Below are 20,166 nucleotides of genomic sequence, written 5' to 3' on the forward strand. Positions count from 1 at the left end.
GACCTGGAGACTTATTACACATGCTGCCACTAGGTTTATTTTCTTTTCTTAAAAAAAAAACAAAAAACTGTCGCTGTCAGGAGTGGGATTCGAACCCACGCCTCCACGTGGTGACTGCAGACGCTGAACACGCTCCCTGGTGCACAACAGCTTGCACCTCCAGGGACCAGTACTGCTGCTGTCAAGGAGTGGGATTTGAACCCACGCCTCCACATGTGGTGACTGCAGACGCTTAACACGCTCCCTGGTGCACAACAGCTTGCACCTCCAGGGACCAGTACTGCTGCTGTCAGGAGTGGGATTCGAACCCACGCCTCCACGGGAGACTGCAACCTGAACACAGTGCCTTAGACCACTAGGCCATCCTGACTGCTGACATTGACATGCTCCCTGGTGACACAAGAGTTTGCACCACCAGGGACTTCAGTACAGATCTGCTGTCCAAATCAGACATTGGGGCCCCTGGTGGGACTTCTGGCAAAGCCAGAGGGGACATTGGGATGTCATTTGAAAGCTAATTACCAGACTGAGGTGAGGGAGCAGTTCTTGGGGCTGTGTGGTGCTCTGTTGGGCATTTGTGCACCCTCAAGCCTGCACCACAAGGACCACTTTTATCCATGGACAGCCAGGCTCTGACCCCCTGAATTCAAATTCCATTTGAATTCAAATACAACACAAAAAACACAAAAAGTTGTGCATACAACTTATACCACAATGAACAGATTACTAATAAAACAATCCACCAGGAGTTAACAGTGGACATGTGGAGCTTTCATGTAGCCTCACTGTGCCCAGTAACATTGGCTGGTCACCCTACATGAGAAAAAATTGTAATATTCCAATATTCTAAACTCTGTCCCTGTCTAATTTCTTTGTAACAAGACATCAGATGATCGTAGATAAAGGCATTTTATTCAACTTTTCACAAAGTTAACAGAGAGGCTGTAAAAACATCAAGAGACATTTTTTGGCTTAAAAAAAAAAAAAAAAAATGTAAACTGATGAATCAGCTGGTAAGTGTTTTTGGATGTACAGTGGTCAGATGGATTTGAGAAGGACGTTCTCTCGGCAGACGGGTGCCCGTTATACCCTATAGAATATATTCAGTGTACACGTCCTGGTGTGAAAAGAACCTAATATATATATTTTTTTTTTTAATCCAAAAACAGAAAAAAAAACAGAGTGAAGGCAATCAGTTTCCACCAGACACAAACAAACCTAAGTTTGCTTCGGCCAGAAATCACTCGAAATAAAAGGGTTTCCAGGACCTTCAGGCCCCTGAAGATTAAAACTAGCGAAGAGACTGGGGGGGTGAAAACTAAATTATATATATACACACACCACCTGCCCAGACTGGACTGATGACGACCCGATCAGAACCCATGTGAGGCCTAGTCGGCCCCGGTAACTGAAAAGGCCACTACTGTTATGCTTTTAATCCTTTCCCAGTCATATAAAAGAATTTTAAAAAAAATGGCCGGAGAGTTGCTATATGGCGCAAGTTCCCCACCCAAAAAAAGTTTCTAACACATTCAGTTACAAATGTGTAATTTTCCTACATCTGAGGGGGAAAAGGCCACCATGGAGGTGTGTGTAAGAAGGTATGGCCGCTCCCAGGGTCCTCCATCACATACAGAGGCCTAGAGACATCACCGGCCTCACACGGCCCGAACTACGCGCACAGACTGAAGAAGAAGGGGCTCCGCCATTACCGGAGGAGATTGTGCGCCTCCATGCTGCGGTTCTGGAGCACACCACGGCCACACGGAGCGGGGTGGACGGCATTATGGTATCAGGCCGCCGAGATCTCCCCCTCACGAAAACCTCCTGACTCGGCGGAGACACGGTGAGGAGGACCGCAGCCGCTGCTACAGATGGCGGCACTTCCGCCTGTGCTCCGCCACCACAGGAACTAAAATGGCGGCCGGGCGGGGAAGTGACGTGTGGTGAGGAGACGTGGGAGGCCGGACTGAGTCATGGAGGAGGCGACGGTGGTGTCGTAATGTTTGCTGTGGAGAGAGCGCAGCAGAGGAGCGGAGCTGTCAGCGGGGAAGAGCGCGGCACAACACAAAGCCCGGAGGAGGGGGCGGCGACACCCCGCAGAGGACAGAAGGGAGACGGTGTGTGGGGGGAGAGTGGGGGGAGCAGAGGCTGAGCATGGGGGGGAGCAGAGGCTGAGCATGGGGGGGAGCAGAGGCTGAGCATGGGGGGGGGAGCAGAGGCTGAGCATGGGGGGGAGCAGAGGCTGAGCATGGGGGGGGAGCAGAGGCTGAGCATGGGAGGGGGGGAGCAGAGGCTGAGCATGGGAGGGGAGCAGAGGCTGAGCATGGGGGGGGAGCAGAGGCTGAGCATGGGGGGGGAGCAGAGGCTGAGCATGGGAGGGGGGGAGCAGAGGCTGAGCATGGGGGGAGGAGCAGAGGCTGAGCATGGGGGGGAGCAGAGGCTGAGCATGGGGGGGGGAGCAGAGGCTGAGCATGGGGGGGAGCAGAGGCTGAGCATGGGGGTGAGCAGAGGCTGAGCATGGGGGGGGAGCAGAGGCTGAGCATGGGGGGGGGGAGCAGAGGCTGAGCATGGGGGGGAGCAGAGGCTGAGCATGGGAGGGAGCAGAGGCTGAGCATGGGGGGGGGAGCAGAGGCTGAGCATGGGGGGGAGCAGAGGCTGAGCATGGGGGGGAGCAGAGGCTGAGCATGGGGGTGGAGCAGAGGCTGAGCATGGGGGGGGAGCAGAGGCTGAGCATGGGGGGGGGAGCAGAGGCTGAGCATGGGGGGGGGGGAGCAGAGGCTGAGCATGGGGGTGAGCAGAGGCTGAGCATGGGGGGGGAGCAGAGGCTGAGCATGGGGGGGGGGAGCAGAGGCTGAGCATGGGGGGGAGCAGAGGCTGAGCATGGGGGGGAGCAGAGGCTGAGCATGGGGGGGGAGCAGAGGCTGAGCATGGGGGGGGAGCAGAGGCTGAGCATGGGGGGGGGAGCAGAGGCTGAGCATGGGGGGGGGGGAGGCTGAGCATGGGGGGGGAGCAGAGGCTGAGCATGGGGGGGGGGAGCAGAGGCTGAGCATGGGGGGGGGGGAGCAGAGGCTGAGCATGGGGGGGAGGAGAGGCTGAGCATGGGGGGGGAGCAGAGGCTGAGCATGGGGGGGGGAGCAGAGGCTGAGCATGGGGGGGGAGCAGAGGCTGAGCATGGGGGGGGAGCAGAGGCTGAGCATGGGGGGGGAGCAGAGGCTGAGCATGGGGGGGAGCAGAGGCTGAGCATGGGGGGGGAGCAGAGGCTGAGCATGGGGGGGGGAGCAGAGGCTGAGCATGGGGGGGGGAGCAGAGGCTGAGCATGGGGGGGGAGCAGAGGCTGAGCATGGGGGGGGGAGCAGAGGCTGAGCATGGGGGGGGAGCAGAGGCTGAGCATGGGGGGGGAGCAGAGGCTGAGCATGGGGGGGGGAGCAGAGGCTGAGCATGGGGGGGGAGCAGAGGCTGAGCATGGGGGGGAGCAGAGGCTGAGCATGGGGGGGGGAGCAGAGGCTGAGCATGGGGGGGGGAGCAGAGGCTGAGCATGGGGGGGGAGCAGAGGCTGAGCATGGGGGGGGGGAGCAGAGGCTGAGCATGGGGTCGGGGAGCAGAGGCTGAGCATGGGGGGGGGAGCAGAGGCTGAGCATGGGGGGGGAGCAGAGGCTGGGCATGGGGGGGGAGCAGAGGCTGAGCATGGGGGGGAGCAGAGGCTGAGCATGGGGGGGGAGCAGAGGCTGAGCATGGGGGGGGGAGCAGAGGCTGAGCATGGGGGGGGAGCAGAGGCTGAGCATGGGGGGGAGCAGAGGCTGAGCATGGGGGGGAGCATGGGGAGGAGCAGAGGCTGAGCATGGGGGGGGAGCAGAGGCTGAGCATGGGGGGGGAGCAGAGGCTGAGCATGGGGGGGGAGCAGAGGCTGAGCATGGGGGGGGGGAGCAGAGGCTGAGCATGGGGGGGGAGCAGAGGCTGAGCATGGGGGGGGAGCAGAGGATGGTGCATGGGGGGCGGAGCCGGAGCTGGAGTGTGGTGGACGGGAGATAAAACACAACCTTAGTATGTAGGGCTGTGGAGTCGGAGTCGGAGCTCATTTTGGTGGAGTCGGAGTTGGTATAAAATGGACCGATTCCGACTCCTAAAATATATAATAAATTGGGTACAGTAGTTCAATGTAGAATGTGCTGAATATTTTTTCATAGGAATTTGGGAAAGTTATGAAATGTCCTATAAATGGCTGTTCTATTCCTGATCTAAGGCTACATTCACACACAGCGTTTTTGCTGCGTTTTTTGAGGATACGTTTTTCAGTTGCAAAAGCAGATCAGCTTTTTAAAAACTGCATCACCTGAAAGGTTTTTGAGCTCATAGATAATGTTTTCAATATCAGAGCAGATTTCTAATCTGCTTTTATTTATATATCTGTCTATCCATATCATATCTGTACCAAAAAGAATGAAAGCCGGATAGCACACAGACTAACACTCCTTTTTTTTAGCACCAGTCAGGTCCACCTCATAGCTGCCCAAAAGGACGCCCAGGACAGGCATTGCTCGTCTTCAGTAACATCAACTGATAGTTGGAATAAATATACTGCATTCACCACCACATCTTCTTAAGGTGCAGGCTTTATTTTCAAGTGTAGGGGTGTGCAGTATGAGGTTCTGCCCCCCCCAGGTTTGATCCTGGCTACGCCCATGATGTGGATGTAGCCTGAGGATCTAGGCTTTGTCTTAGCCGAGATAAGTCATAGTGTGTGTGTGTGTGTGTGTGTGTGTATATATATATATATACACACACACACTACAGACCAAAGGTTTGGACACACCTCAATCAAAGCGTATTCTTTATTTTCATGACTATGGTTTAATAAGTGGGATTTCTTGCCTTATAAATGGGGTTGGGACCATCAGTTGTGCAGAGGTCTGGTGGATACACAGCTGATAGTCCTACTGAATAGACTATTAGAATTTGTATTATGGCAAGAAAAAAGCAGCTGAGTAAAGAAAAACGAGTGGCCATTATTACTTTAAGAAATGAAGGTCAGTCAGTCCGAAAAATTGGGAAAACTTTGAAAGTGTCCCCACGTGCAGTGGCAAAAACCATCAAGCGCTACAAAGAAACTGGCTCACATGAGGACCGCTCCAGGAAAGGAAGACCAAGAGTCACCTCTGCTGCGGAGGATAAGTTCATCCGAGTCACCAGCCTCAGAAATCGCAGGTTAACAGCAGCTCAGATCAGAGACCAGGTCAATGCCACACAGAGTTCTAGCAGCAGACACATCTCTACAACAACTGCTAAGAGGAGACTTTGTGCAGCAGGCCTTCATGGTAAAATAGCTGCTAGGAAACCACTGCTAAGGACAGGCAACAAGCAGAAGAGACTTGTTTGGGCTAAAGAACTCAAGGAATGGACATTAGACCAGTGGAAATCTGTGCTTTGGTCTGATGAGTCCAAATTTGAGATCTTTGGTTCCAACCACCTTGTCTTTGTGCGACGCAGAAAAGGTGAACGGATGGACTCTACATACCTGGTTCCCACCGTGAAGCATGGAGGAGGAGGTGTGATGGTGTGGGGGTGCTTTACTGGTGACACTGTTGGGGATTTATTCAAAATTGAAGGCATACTGAACCAGCATGGCCACCACAGCATCTTGCAGCGGCATGCTATTCCATCCGGTTTGTGTTTAGCTGGACCATCATTTATTTTTCAACAGGACAATGACCTCAAACACACCTCCAGGCTGTGTAAGGGCTATTTGACCAAGAAGGAGAGTGATCGGGTGCTACGCCAGATGACCTGGCCTCCACAGTCACCAGACCTGAACCCAATCGAGATGGTTTGGGGTGAGCTGGACCGCAGAGTGAAGGCCAAAGGGCCAACAAGTGCTAAGCATCTCTGGGAACTCCTTCAAGACTGTTGGAAGACCATTTCCAGTGACTACCTCTTGAAGCTCATCAACAGAATGCCAAGAGTGTGCAAAGCAGTAATCAAAGCAAAAGGTGGCTACTTTGAAGAACCTAGAATATAAGACACATTTTCAGTTGTTTCACACTTTTTTGTTAATTATATAATTCCACATGTGTTAATTCATAGCTTTGATGCCTTCAGAGTGAATCTACAATTTTCATAGTCATGAAAATAAAGCAAACTCTTTGAATGAGAAGGTGTGTCCAAACTTTGGTCTGTACAGCCATGGCTAAAAATTTTGAGAATGACACAAATAATAATTTTTACAAAGTCTACTGCTTCATTTTTTCTAATGGCAATTTGCATATACTCCAGAATGTTATAAAGAGTGATCAGCTTAACAGCAATTACTTGCAAAGTCAATATTTGCCTAGAAAATTAACTTTATCCCCCAAAACACATTTCAACATCATTGCAGCCCTGCCTTAAAAAGGACCAGCTAACATTGTTTCAGTGATTGCTCCATTAACACAGGTGTGGGTGTTGATGAGGACAGGGCTGGAGATCAATCTGTCATGATTAAGTAAGAATGACACCACTGGACACTTTAAAAGGAGGCTGGTGCTTGGCATCATTGTTTCTCTTCTGTTAACCATGGTTATCTCTAAAGAAACACGTGCAGTCATCATTGCACTGCACAAAAATGGCCTAACAGGGAAGAGTATCGCAGCTAGAAAGAATGCACCTCAGTCAACAATCTATCGCATCATCAAGAACTTCAAGGAGAGAGGTTCCCTTGTTGCCAAAAAGGCTCCAGGGCGCCCAAGAAAGACCAGCAAGCGCCAGGACCGTCTCTGAAAAGTGCTTCAGCTGTGGGATCGGACTACCAGCAGTGCAGAGCTTGCTCAGGAATGGCAGCAGGCAGGTGTGAGTGCTTCTGCACACGCTGTGAGGCGGAGACTCTTGGAGCAAGGCCTGGTCTCAAGGAGGACAGCAAAGAAGCCACTTCTCTCCAGAAAAAACATCATGGACAGACTGATATTCTGCAAGAGGTACAGGGAGTGGACTGCTGAGGACTGGGGTAAAGTCATTTTCTCTGATGAATCCCCTTTTCGATTGTTTGGGACATCTGGAAAACGGCTTATTCGGAGAAGACCAGGTGAGCGCTACCACCAGTCTTGTCTCATGCCAACTGTCAAGCATCCTGAAACCAGGGCCGCCATCAGGGCATGACAGGCCTTACATGTGTATGGGGCCCGGTGATTAGGGGGGCCCGACCATGCTGGCAGCCCGATCCGCGCTGGGGCCCCCCTACATTTTATACAGGCTTCTGCAGCTATATTTTAAATTCAGACTCAGCGCCTGCCGGGCCCCTCGGGCAGGCCCCCCCCCCCGCACCATGGTCCAGCCAGTGCCGAAATCCCCCCCTGCACAATGGTCCAGCCACAGCTCCGCCCTCACCTGACGTCACACACTGCTCTGCTCCTCCACTTCCTCATTCAGTCAGTGTGCCACGTGGGACTGGGAGAGGGAGGGAGCCTCGCCGCTGGAGCACAGCCAGATAACAAGGTAAGAATTTTTTTTTTTGAGAGCGGCTATCCAGGGAGCCTGGGGCATAATGCTGGACACTGGGGGCAGAATGCTGGACACTGGGGGCAGAATGCTGGACGCTGGGGACAGAATGCTGGACGCTGGTGGCAGAATGCTGGATATGAGGGCAGACTGTGAGACGGGGCAGAATGCTGGACATGGGGCAGAAGAATGCTGGACGCTGGGGCAGAATTCTGGACATGGGGCAGAAGAATGCTGGACGCTGGGGCAGAATTCTGGACATGGGGCAGAATGCTGGAGACTGAGGCAGAATGCTGGACATGGGGGCAGGCTGTGAGCTGGGGCAGAATGTTGGATACAGATACTGCACAGTACCACTCATCCTGTATATATATACACTGCACAGTACCACTCCTGTATATGTATATACTGCACAGTACCACTCCTGTATATATACACTGCACAGTACCACTCCTGTATATGTATATACTGCACAGTACCACTCCTGTATATGTATATACTGCACAGTACCACTCCTGTATATGTATATACTGCACAGTACCACTCCTCCTATATATACACTGCACAGTACCCCTCCTCCTGTATATATACACTGCACAGTACCCCTCCTCCTGTATATATACACTGCACAGTATCCCTCCTGTATATATACACTGCACAGTACCCCTCCTGTATATATACCCTGCACAGCACCACTCCTATATATACACTGCACAGTACCCCTCCTCCTGCATATATGCACTGCACAGTACTACTCCTGTCCTGTATATATACACTGCACAGTACCACTCCTGTTCTGCATATATGCACTGCACAGTACCACTCCTGTCCTGTATATACACTGCACAGTACCACTCCTGTCTATATACACTGCACAGTCCCACTCCTGTATATATACACTGCACAGTACCACTCCTGTATATGTATATACACAGCACCACTCCTGTCTATATACACTGCACAGTCCCACTCCTGTATATATACACTGCACAGTACCACTCCTGTCCTGCATATGCACAGTAACACTCCTGTACATATACACTGCACAGTACCACTCCTGTATATACACTGCACAGTACCACTCCTGTCCTGTATATATACACTGCACAGCACCACTCCTCCTGTCCTGTATATATGCACTGCACAGTACCACTCCTGTCCTGTATATATGCACAGCACCACTCCTGTCCTGTATATATGCACTGCACAGCACCACTCCTGTCCTGTATATATACACTGCACAGCACCACTCCTCCTGTCCTGTATATATACACTGCACAGTACCACTCCTATATATACACTGCACAGTAACCCTCCTCCTGCATATATGCACTGCACAGTACCACTCCTGTCCTGTATATATACACTGCACAGTACCACTCCTCCTTTCCTGTATATATACACTGCACAGTACCACTCCTCCTGTCCTGTATATATACCCTGCACAGCACCACTCCTGTCCTGTATATATACACTGCACAGTACCACTCCTCCTGCATATATGCACTGCACAGTACCACTCCTGTCCTGTATATATACACTGCACAGTACCACTCCTGTCCTGAATATATCCACTGCACAGTACCACTCCTGTCCTGTATATATACACACTGCACAGTACCACTCCTGTCTATATACACTGCACAGTTCCACTCCTGTATATATACAATGCACAGTACCACTCCTGTCCTGCATATACACACTGCACAGTACCACTCCTCCTGTATATATACACTGCACAGTACCACTCCTGTATATAGAAAGTACCAAACAAAGAAGCAGTCAAAAAATCCATAAAACTATGATATTTATTAAAGATAATTTAAAACATTAATAGATATGGACACACAGTGTTTGGACAGGGAAAAGGAACAGCATATAAATGAACACAATGGTCATGAAGGGCCAACGAAGCTGCAAACACCCCGCCAGGATAGTAAAATGCAGAGCTAGATGGTATTGCTAATAAGAGTTAAGGGGTTATATAAAGTATAATAAGACAAATCATACAGCAAGTGCTACAATCCTTCATAAGAAGTATACCCTGACAAAGTGCAAATGCGCACATGCAAAATTGATGTATAATACACGTCATACTAATGACCTAATAAACTGCATTACTATACCTGAAGTACGGGGGGAAGCAGCAAGGTCGGTCCTATCCCCGACGCGCGTTTCGGAGCTAGAAAAACAACTTCCTCAGGGAAGCACCACTCCTCCTGTCCTGTATATATACACTGCACAGTACCACTCCTGTCCTGTATATATAAACTGCACAGCACCACTCCTCCTGTCCTGTATATATGCACTGCACAGTACCACTCCTCCTGTATATATAAACTGCACAGTACCACTCCTGTCCTGCATATACACACAGCACAGTACCACTCCTCCTGTATATATACACTGCACAGTACCACTCCTCCTGTCCTGTATATATGCACTGCACAGTACCACTCCTGTCCTGCATATACACACAGCACAGTACCACTCCTGTATATATACACTGCACAGTACCACTCCTCCTGTCCTGTATATATGCACTGCACAGTACCACTCCTCCTGTATATATACACTGCACAGTACCACTCCTGTCTATACACACTGCACAGTCCCACTCCTGTATATATACACTGCACAGTACCACTCCTGTCCTGTATATATACACTGCACAGTACCACTCCTCCTGTATATATACACTGCACAGCACCACTCCTCCTATATACACTGCACAGTACCCCTCCTCCTGTATATATACACTGCACAGTACCACTCGTGTCTTGTATATATACACTGCACAGCACCACTCCTCCTGTCCTGCATATATGCACTGCACAGTACCACTCATGCCATGTATATATATACACTGCACAGTACCACTCCTGTCTATATACACTGCACAGTCCCACTCCTGTCCTGCATATACACACTGCACAGTACCACTCCTGCATATATACATTGCACAGCACCACTCCTGTATATACACTGCACAGTACCACTCCTGTCCTGTATATATACACTGCACAGTACCACTCCTGTCCTGTATATATACACTGCACAGCACCACTCCTCCTGTCCTGCATATATGCACTGCACACTACCACTCATGTCCTGTCTATATACACTGCACAGTACCACTCTTGTCTATATACACTGCACAGTCCCACTCCTGTATATATACACTGCACAGTACCACTCCTGTCCTGCATATATACACTGCACAGCACCACTCCTCCTGTGATGTATATATACACTGCACAGCACCACTCCTGTATATATACACTCCACAGTACCACTCCTCCTGCATATATGCACTGCACAGTACCACTCCTGTCCTGTATATATACACTGCACAGTACCACTCCTGTCCTGAATATATCCACTGCACAGTACCACTCCTGTCCTGTATATATACACACTGCACAGTACCACTCCTGTCTATATACACTGCACAGTTCCACTCCTGTATATATACAATGCACAGTACCACTCCTGTATATATACACTGCACAGCACCACTCCTGTATATATACACTCCACAGTACCACTCCTCCTGCATATATGCACTGCACAGTACCACTCCTGTCCTGTATATATACACTGCACAGTACCACTCCTGTCCTGAATATATCCACTGCACAGTACCACTCCTGTCCTGTATATATACACACTGCACAGTACCACTCCTGCCTATATACACTGCACAGTTCCACTCCTGTATATATACACTGCACAGTACCACTCCTGTCCTGCATATACACACTGCACAGTACCACTCCTCCTGTATATATACACTGCACAGTACCACTCCTGTATATAGAAAGTACCAAACAAAGAAGCAGTCAAAAAATCCATAAAACTATGATATTTATTAAAGATAATTTAAAACATTAATAGATATGGACACACAGTGTTTGGACAGGGAAAAGGAACAGCATATAAATGAACACAATGGTCATGAAGGGCCAACGAAGCTGCAAACACCCCGCCAGGATAGTAAAATGCAGAGCTAGATGGTATAGCTAATAAGAGTTAAGGGGTTATATAAAGTATAATAAGACAAATCATACAGCAAGTGCTACAATCATTCATAAGAAGTATACCCTGACAAAGTGCAAATGCGCACATGCAAAATTGATGTATAATACACGTCATACTAATGACCTAATAAACTGCATTACTATACCTGAAGTACGGGGGGAAGCAGCAAGGTCGGTCCTATCCCCGACGCGCGTTTCGGAGCTAGAAAAACAACTTCCTCAGGGAAGCACCACTCCTCCTGTCCTGTATATATACACTGCACAGTACCACTCCTGTCCTGTATATATAAACTGCACAGCACCACTCCTCCTGTCCTGTATATATGCACTGCACAGTACCACTCCTCCTGTATATATAAACTGCACAGTACCACTCCTGTCCTGCATATACACACAGCACAGTACCACTCCTCCTGTATATATACACTGCACAGTACCACTCCTCCTGTCCTGTATATATGCACTGCACAGTACCACTCCTGTATATATACACTGCACAGTACCACTCCTGTCCTGCATATACACACAGCACAGTACCACTCCTCCTGTATATATACACTGCACAGTACCACTCCTCCTGTCCTGTATATATGCACTGCACAGTACCACTCCTCCTGTATATATACACTGCACAGTACCACTCCTGTCTATACACACTGCACAGTCCCACTCCTGTATATATACACTGCACAGTACCACTCCTGTCCTGTATATATACACTGCACAGTACCACTCCTCCTGTATATATACACTGCACAGCACCACTCCTCCTATATACACTGCACAGTACCCCTCCTCCTGTATATATACACTGCACAGTACCACTCGTGTCTTGTATATATACACTGCACAGCACCACTCCTCCTGTCCTGCATATATGCACTGCACAGTACCACTCATGCCATGTATATATATACACTGCACAGTACCACTCCTGTCTATATACACTGCACAGTCCCACTCCTGTCCTGCATATACACACTGCACAGTACCACTCCTGCATATATACATTGCACAGCACCACTCCTGTATATACACTGCACAGTACCACTCCTGTCCTGTATATATACACTGCACACTACCACTCCTGTCCTGTATATATACACTGCACAGCACCACTCCTCCTGTCCTGCATATATGCACTGCACAGTACCACTCATGTCCTGTCTATATACACTGCACAGTACCACTCTTGTCTATATACACTGCACAGTCCCACTCCTGTATATATACACTGCACAGTACCACTCCTGTCCTGCATATATACACTGCACAGCACCACTCCTCCTGTGATGTATATATACACTGCACAGCACCACTCCTGTCCTGTATATATACACTGCACAGTACCACTCCTCCTGTATATATACACTGCACAGTACCACTCCTCCTGTATATATACACTGCACAGTACCACTCCTGTATATATACACTGCACAGTACCACTCCTGTCCTGTATATATGCACTGCACAGTACCACTCCTGTCCTGTATATATACACTGCACAGTACCACTCCTGTCCTGCATATATGCATTGCACAGTACCACTCCTGTCCTGTATATATACACACTGCACAGTACCACTCCTGTCTATATACACTGCACAGTTCCACTCCTGTATATATACACTGCACAGTACCACTCCTGTCCTGCATATACACACTGCACAGTACCACTCCTCCTGTATTTATACACTGCACAGTACCACTCCTGTATATACACTGCACAGTACCACTCCTGTCTTGTATATATACACTCCACAGCACCACTCCTCCTGTCCTGTATATATACACTGCACAGCACCACTCCTCCTGTCCTGTATATATACACTGCACAGCACCACTCCTCCTGTCCTGTATATATACACTGCACAGCACCACTCCTCCTGTCCTGTATATATACACTGCACAGCACCACTCCTCCTGTCCTGTATATATGCACTGCACAGTACCACTCCTCCTGTCTATACACACTGCACAGTCCCACTCCTGTATATATGCACTGCACAGTCCCACTCCTGTATATACACTGCACAGTACCACTCCTGTCCTGTATATATACACTCCACAGCACCACTCCTCCTGTCCTGTATATATACACTGCACAGTACCACTCCTCCTGTCCTGTATATATGCACTGCACAGTACCACTCCTCCTGTCTATACACACTGCACAGTCCCACTCCTGTATATATGCACTGCACAGTACCACTCCTGTCCTGTATATATACACTGCACAGTACCACTCCTCCTGTATATATACACTGCACAGCACCACTCCTCCTGTATATACACTGCACAGTACCCCTCCTGTATATATACACTGCACAGTACCACTCGTGTCCTGTATATATACACTGCACAGCACCACTCCTCCTGTCCTGCATATATGCACTGCACTATCCACTCATGCCCTGTCTATATACACTGCACAGTACCACTCCTGTCTATATACACTGCACAGTCCCACTCCTGTATATATACACTGCACAGTCCCACTCCTGTCCTGCATATACACACTGCACAGTACCACTCCTGCATATATACATTGCACAGCACCACTCCTGTATATAAACTGCACAGTACCACTCCTGTCCTGTATATATACACACTGCACAGTACCACTCCTGTCCTGTATATATACACTGGACAGCACCACTCCTCCTGTCCTGCATATATGCACTGCACAGTACCACTCCTGTCTATATACACTGCACAGTCCCACTCCTGTATATATACACTGCACAGTCCCACTCCTGTCCTGCATATACACACTGCACAGTACCACTCCTGCATATATACATTGCACATCACCACTCCTGTATATACACTGCACAGTACCACTCCTGTCCTGTATATATACACTGCACAGTACCACTCCTGTCCTGTATATATACACTGCACAGCACCACTCCTCCTGTCCTGCATATATGCACTGCACAGTACCACTCATGTCCTGTCTATATACACTGCACAGTACCACTCCTGTCTATATACACTGCACAGTCCCACTCCTGTATATATACACTGCACAGTACCACTCCTGTCCTGCATATATACACTGCACAGCACCACTCCTCCTGTGATGTATATATACTGCACAGCACCACTCCTGTCCTGTATATATACACTCCACAGTACCACTCCTCCTGTATATATACACTGCACAGTACCACTCCTCCTGTATATATACACTGCACAGTACCACTCCTCCTGTCCTGTATATATGCACTGCACAGTACCACTCCTCCTGGCCTGTAAATATGTACTGCACAGTACCACTCCTGTCCTGCATATATACACTGCACAGCACCACTCCTCCTGTGATGTATATATACACTGCACAGCACCACTCCTGTCCTGTATATATACACTCCACAGTACCACTCCTCCTGTATATATACACTGCACAGTACCACTCCTCCTGTATATATACACTGCACAGTACCACTCCTGTCCTGTATATATGCACTGCACAGTACCACTCCTGTCCTGTATATATGCACTGCACAGTACCACTCCTGTATATATACACTGCACAGTACCACTCCTCCTGTCCTGTATATATACACTGCACAGCACCACTCCTCCTGGCCTGTAAATATGCACTGCACAGTACCACTCCTGTCCTGTATATTTACACTGCACAGCACCACTCCTGTCCTGTATATATACACTGCACAGTACCACTCCTGTCCTGCATATACACTCTGCACAGTACCACTCCTCCTGTCCTGTATATATATGCACTGCACAGTACCACTCCTCCTGTATATATACACTGCACAGTACCACTCCTGTATATACACTGCACAGTACCACTCCTGTCCTGTATATATACACTCCACAGCACCACTCCTCCTGTCCTGTATACATACACTGCACAGCACCACTCCTTCTGTCCTGTATATATACACTGCACAGTACCACTCCTGTCCTGTATATATACACTGCACAGCACTACTCCTCCTGTCCTGTATATACACACTGCACAGCACTAATCCTCCTGTCCTGTATATATACACTGCACAGCACCACTCCTGTCCTGTATATACACACTGCACAGTACCACTCCTGTCCTGCATATACATACAGCACAGTACCACTCCTCCTGTATATATACACTGCACAGTACCACTCCTCCTGTCCTGTATATATGCACTGCACAGTACCACTCCTCCTGTATATATACACTGCACAGTACCACTCCTGTATATATACACTGCACAGTACCACTCCTGTCCTGTATATATACACTGCACAGTACCACTCCTCCTGTATATATACACTGCACAGCACCACTCCTATATACACACTGCACAGTACCCCTCCTCCTGTATACACTGCACAGTACCACTCGTGTCCTGTATATATACACTGCACAGCACCACTCCTCCTGTGATGTATATATACACTGCACAGCACCACTCCTGTCCTGTATATATACACTCCACAGTACCACTCCTCCTGTATATATACACTCCACAGTACCACTCCTCCTGTATATATACACTGCACAGTACCACTCCTCCTGTATATATACACTGCACAGTACCACTCCTCCTGTCCTGTATATATGCACTGCACAGTACCACTCCTCCTGTATATATACACTGCACAGTACCACTCCTCCTGTCCTGTATATATACACTGCACAGCACCACTCCTCCTGGCCTGTAAATATGCACTGCACAGTACCACTCCTGTCCTGTATATTTACACTGCACAGCACCACTCCTGTCCTGTATATATACACTGCACAGTACCACTCCTGTCCTGCATATACACACTGCACAGTACCACTCCTCCTGTCCTGTATATATATGCACTGCACTGTACCACTCCTCCTGTATATATACACTGCACAGTACCACTCCTGTATATACACTGCACAGTACCACTCCTGTCCTGTATATATACACTCCACAGCACCACTCCTCCTGTCCTGTATACATACACTGCACAGCACCACTCCTCCTGTCCTGTATATTTACACTGCACAGTACCACTCCTGTCCTGTATATATACACTGCACAGCACTACTCCTCCTGTCCTGTATATATACACTGCACAGCACCACTCCTGTCCTGTATATACACACTGCACAGTACCACTCCTGTCCTGCATATACATACAGCACAGTACCACTCCTCCTGTATATATACACTGCACAGTACCACTCCTCCTGTCCTGTATATATGCACTGCACAGTACCACTCCTCCTGTATATATACACTGCACAGTACCACTCCTGTCTTTACACACTGCACAGTCCCACTCCTGTATATATACACTGCACAGTACCACTCCTGTCCTGTATATATACACTGCACAGTACCACTCCTCCTGTATATATACACTGCACAGCACCACTCCTATATATACACTGCACAGTACCCCTCCTCCTGTATACACTGCACAGTACCACTCGTGTCCTGTATATATACACTGCACAGCACCACTCCTCCTGTCCTGCATATATGCACTGCACAGTACCACTCCTGTCCTGTATATATACACTGCACAGTACCACTCCTCCTGTGATGTATATATACACTGCACAGTACCACTCCTGTCTATATACACTGCACAGTCCCACTCCTGTATATATACACTGCACAGTCCCACTCCTGTCCTGCATATACACACTGCACAGTACCACTCCTGCATATATACATTGCACAGCACCACTCCTGTATATACACTGCACAGTACCACTCCTGTCCTGTATATATACACTGCACAGTACCACTCCTGTCCTGTATATATACACTGAACAGCACCACTCCTCCTGTCCTGCATATATGCACTGCACAGTACCACTCATGTCCTGTATATATACACTGCACAGTACCACTCCTGTCTATATACACTGCACAGTCCCACTCCTGTCCTGCATATATACACTGCACAGCACCACTCCTCCTGTGATCTATATATACACTGCACAGCACCACTCCTGTCCTGTCTATATACACTGCACAGTACCACTCCTGTCCTGTATATATGCACTGCACAGTACCACTCCTGTCCTGTATATATGCACTGCACAGTACCACTCATGTCCTGTATATATACACTGCACAGTACCACTCCTGTCTATATACACTGCACAGTCCCACTCCTGTATATATACACTGCACAGTACCACTCCTGTCCTGCATATATACACTGCACAGCACCACTCCTCCTGTGATGTATATATACACTGCACAGCACCACTCCTGTCCTGTATATATACACTCCACAGTACCACTCCTCCTGTATATATACACTGCACAGTACAACTCCTGTCCTGTATATATACACTGCACAGCACCACTCCTGTCCTGTATATATGCACTGCACAATACCACTCCTGTCCTGTATATATACACTGCACAGTACCACTCCTGTCCTGCATATGTACACTGCACAGTACCACTCCTCCTTTATCTATACACTGCACAGCGCCACTCCTGTATATATACACTGCACAGTACCACTCCAGTCCTGTATATATGCACTGCACAGTACCTCTCCTCCTGTCCCGTTTATATGCACCGCACAGTACCACTCCTATATATATACACTGCACAGTACCACTACTCCTGTCCTGTGTATATACGCTGCACAGTACCAATCCTGTATATATACACTGCACAGTACCACTCCTGTATATATACACTCCACAGTACCACTCCAGTCCTGTATATATGCACTGCACAGTACCAATCCTGTATATATACACTGCACGACATCACTCCTCCTTTCCTGTATATATACACTGCACAGTACCACTCCTATATATACACTGCACAGTACCCATCCTCCTGCATATATGCACTGCACAGTACCACTCCTGTCCTGCATATATGCACTGCACAGTACCACTCCTGTCCTGTATATATACACACTGCACAGTACCACTCCTGTCTATATACACGGCACAGTCCCACTCCTGTATATATACACTGCACAGCACCACTCCTCCTGTCCTGTATATATACACTGCACAGCACCACTCCTGTCCTGTATATATACACTGCACAGTACCACTCGTGTCCTGTATATACACACTGCATAGTACCACTCCTATCCTGCATATACACACTGCACAGTACAACTCCTCCTGTATATATACACTGCACAGTACCACTCCTCCTGTCCTGTATATATGCACTGCACAGTACCACTCCTCCTGTATATATACACTGCACATTACCACTCCTCCTGTCCTGTATATATACACTGCACAGCACCACTCCTCCTGTATATATACACTGCACATTACCACTCCTCCTGTCCTGTATATATACACTGCACAGCACCACTCCTCCTGGCCTGTATATATGCACTGCACAGTACCACTCCTGTCCTGTATATTTACACTGCACAGCACCACTCCTGTCCTGTATACATACACTGCACAGTACCACTCCTGTCCTGCATATACACACTGCACAGTACCACTCCTCCTGCCCTGTATATATATGCACTGCACAGTACCACTCCTCCTGTATATATACACTGCACAGTACCACTCCTCCTGTATATATACACTGCACAGTACCACTCCTCCTGTATATATACACTGCACAGTACCACTCCTCCTGTATATATACACTGCACATTACCGCTCCTCCTGTATATATACACTGCACAGTACCACTCCTGTATATATACATTGCACAGTACCACTACTCCTGTCCTGTATATATACGCTTCACAGTACCACTCCTCCTGTCCTGTATATATACGCTGCACAGTACCACTCCAGTCCTGTATATATTCACTGCACAGTACCACTCCTCCTGTATATACACACTGCACAGTACCACTCCTCCTGTATATATACACTGCACATTACCACTCCTCCTGTATATATACACTGCACAGTACCACTCCTCCTGTCCTGTATATATACACTGCACAGTACCGCTCCTCCTGTATATATACACTGCACAGTACCACTCCTCCTGTATATATATACTCTGCACAGTACCACTCCTGTATATATACATTGCACAGTACCACTACTCCTGTCCTGTATATATACGCTGCACAGTACCACTCCTCCTGTCCTGTATATATACACTGCACAGTACCACTCCAGTCCTGTATATATTCACTGCACAGTACCACTCCTCCTGTATATACACACTGCACAGTACCACTCCTCCTGTGTATATATATACTCTGCACAGTACCACTCCTGTATATATACATTGCACAGTACCACTACTCCTGTCCTGTATATATACGCTGCACAGTACCACTCCTCCTGTCCTGTATATATACGCTGCACAGTACCACTCCAGTCCTGTATATATACTCTGCACAGTACCACTCCTGTGTATATACACTGCACAGTACCACTCCTGTATATGTATATACTGCACAGTACCACTCCTCCTGTATATATACACTGCACAGTACCACTCCTGTATATATACACTGCACAGTACCACTCCTCCTGTATATATATACTGCGCAGTACCACTCCTTCTGTCCTGTATATATACACTGCACAGTACCACTCCTCCTGTATATACACACTGCACAGTACCACTCCTCCTGTATATATATATATATATATATACACTTCACAGTACCACTCCTCCTGTCCTGTATATATACACTGCACAGTACCACTCCAGTCCTGTATATATTCACTGCAC

The 20,166-nt window shown here is 48.3% G+C and overlaps 1 non-coding gene across 1 annotated transcript; it reads right to left on the reverse strand.

The window, feature by feature from the left end:
• Window positions 1-287: 287 nt before the first annotated feature.
• Window positions 288-370, reverse strand: TRNAL-CAG (transfer RNA leucine (anticodon CAG)). The gene has a single exon. It is a non-coding gene; the product is annotated as a tRNA-Leu (tRNA).
• Between the last annotated feature and the right edge of the window lie 19,796 nt (window positions 371-20,166).

The sequence above is a fragment of the Dendrobates tinctorius genome, unplaced genomic scaffold, assembly GCF_039654945.1.
Source record: "Dendrobates tinctorius isolate UK_male_01 unplaced genomic scaffold, ASM3965494v1 ptg000017l, whole genome shotgun sequence".
NCBI classification, from domain to species: Eukaryota; Metazoa; Chordata; class Amphibia; order Anura; family Dendrobatidae; genus Dendrobates; species Dendrobates tinctorius.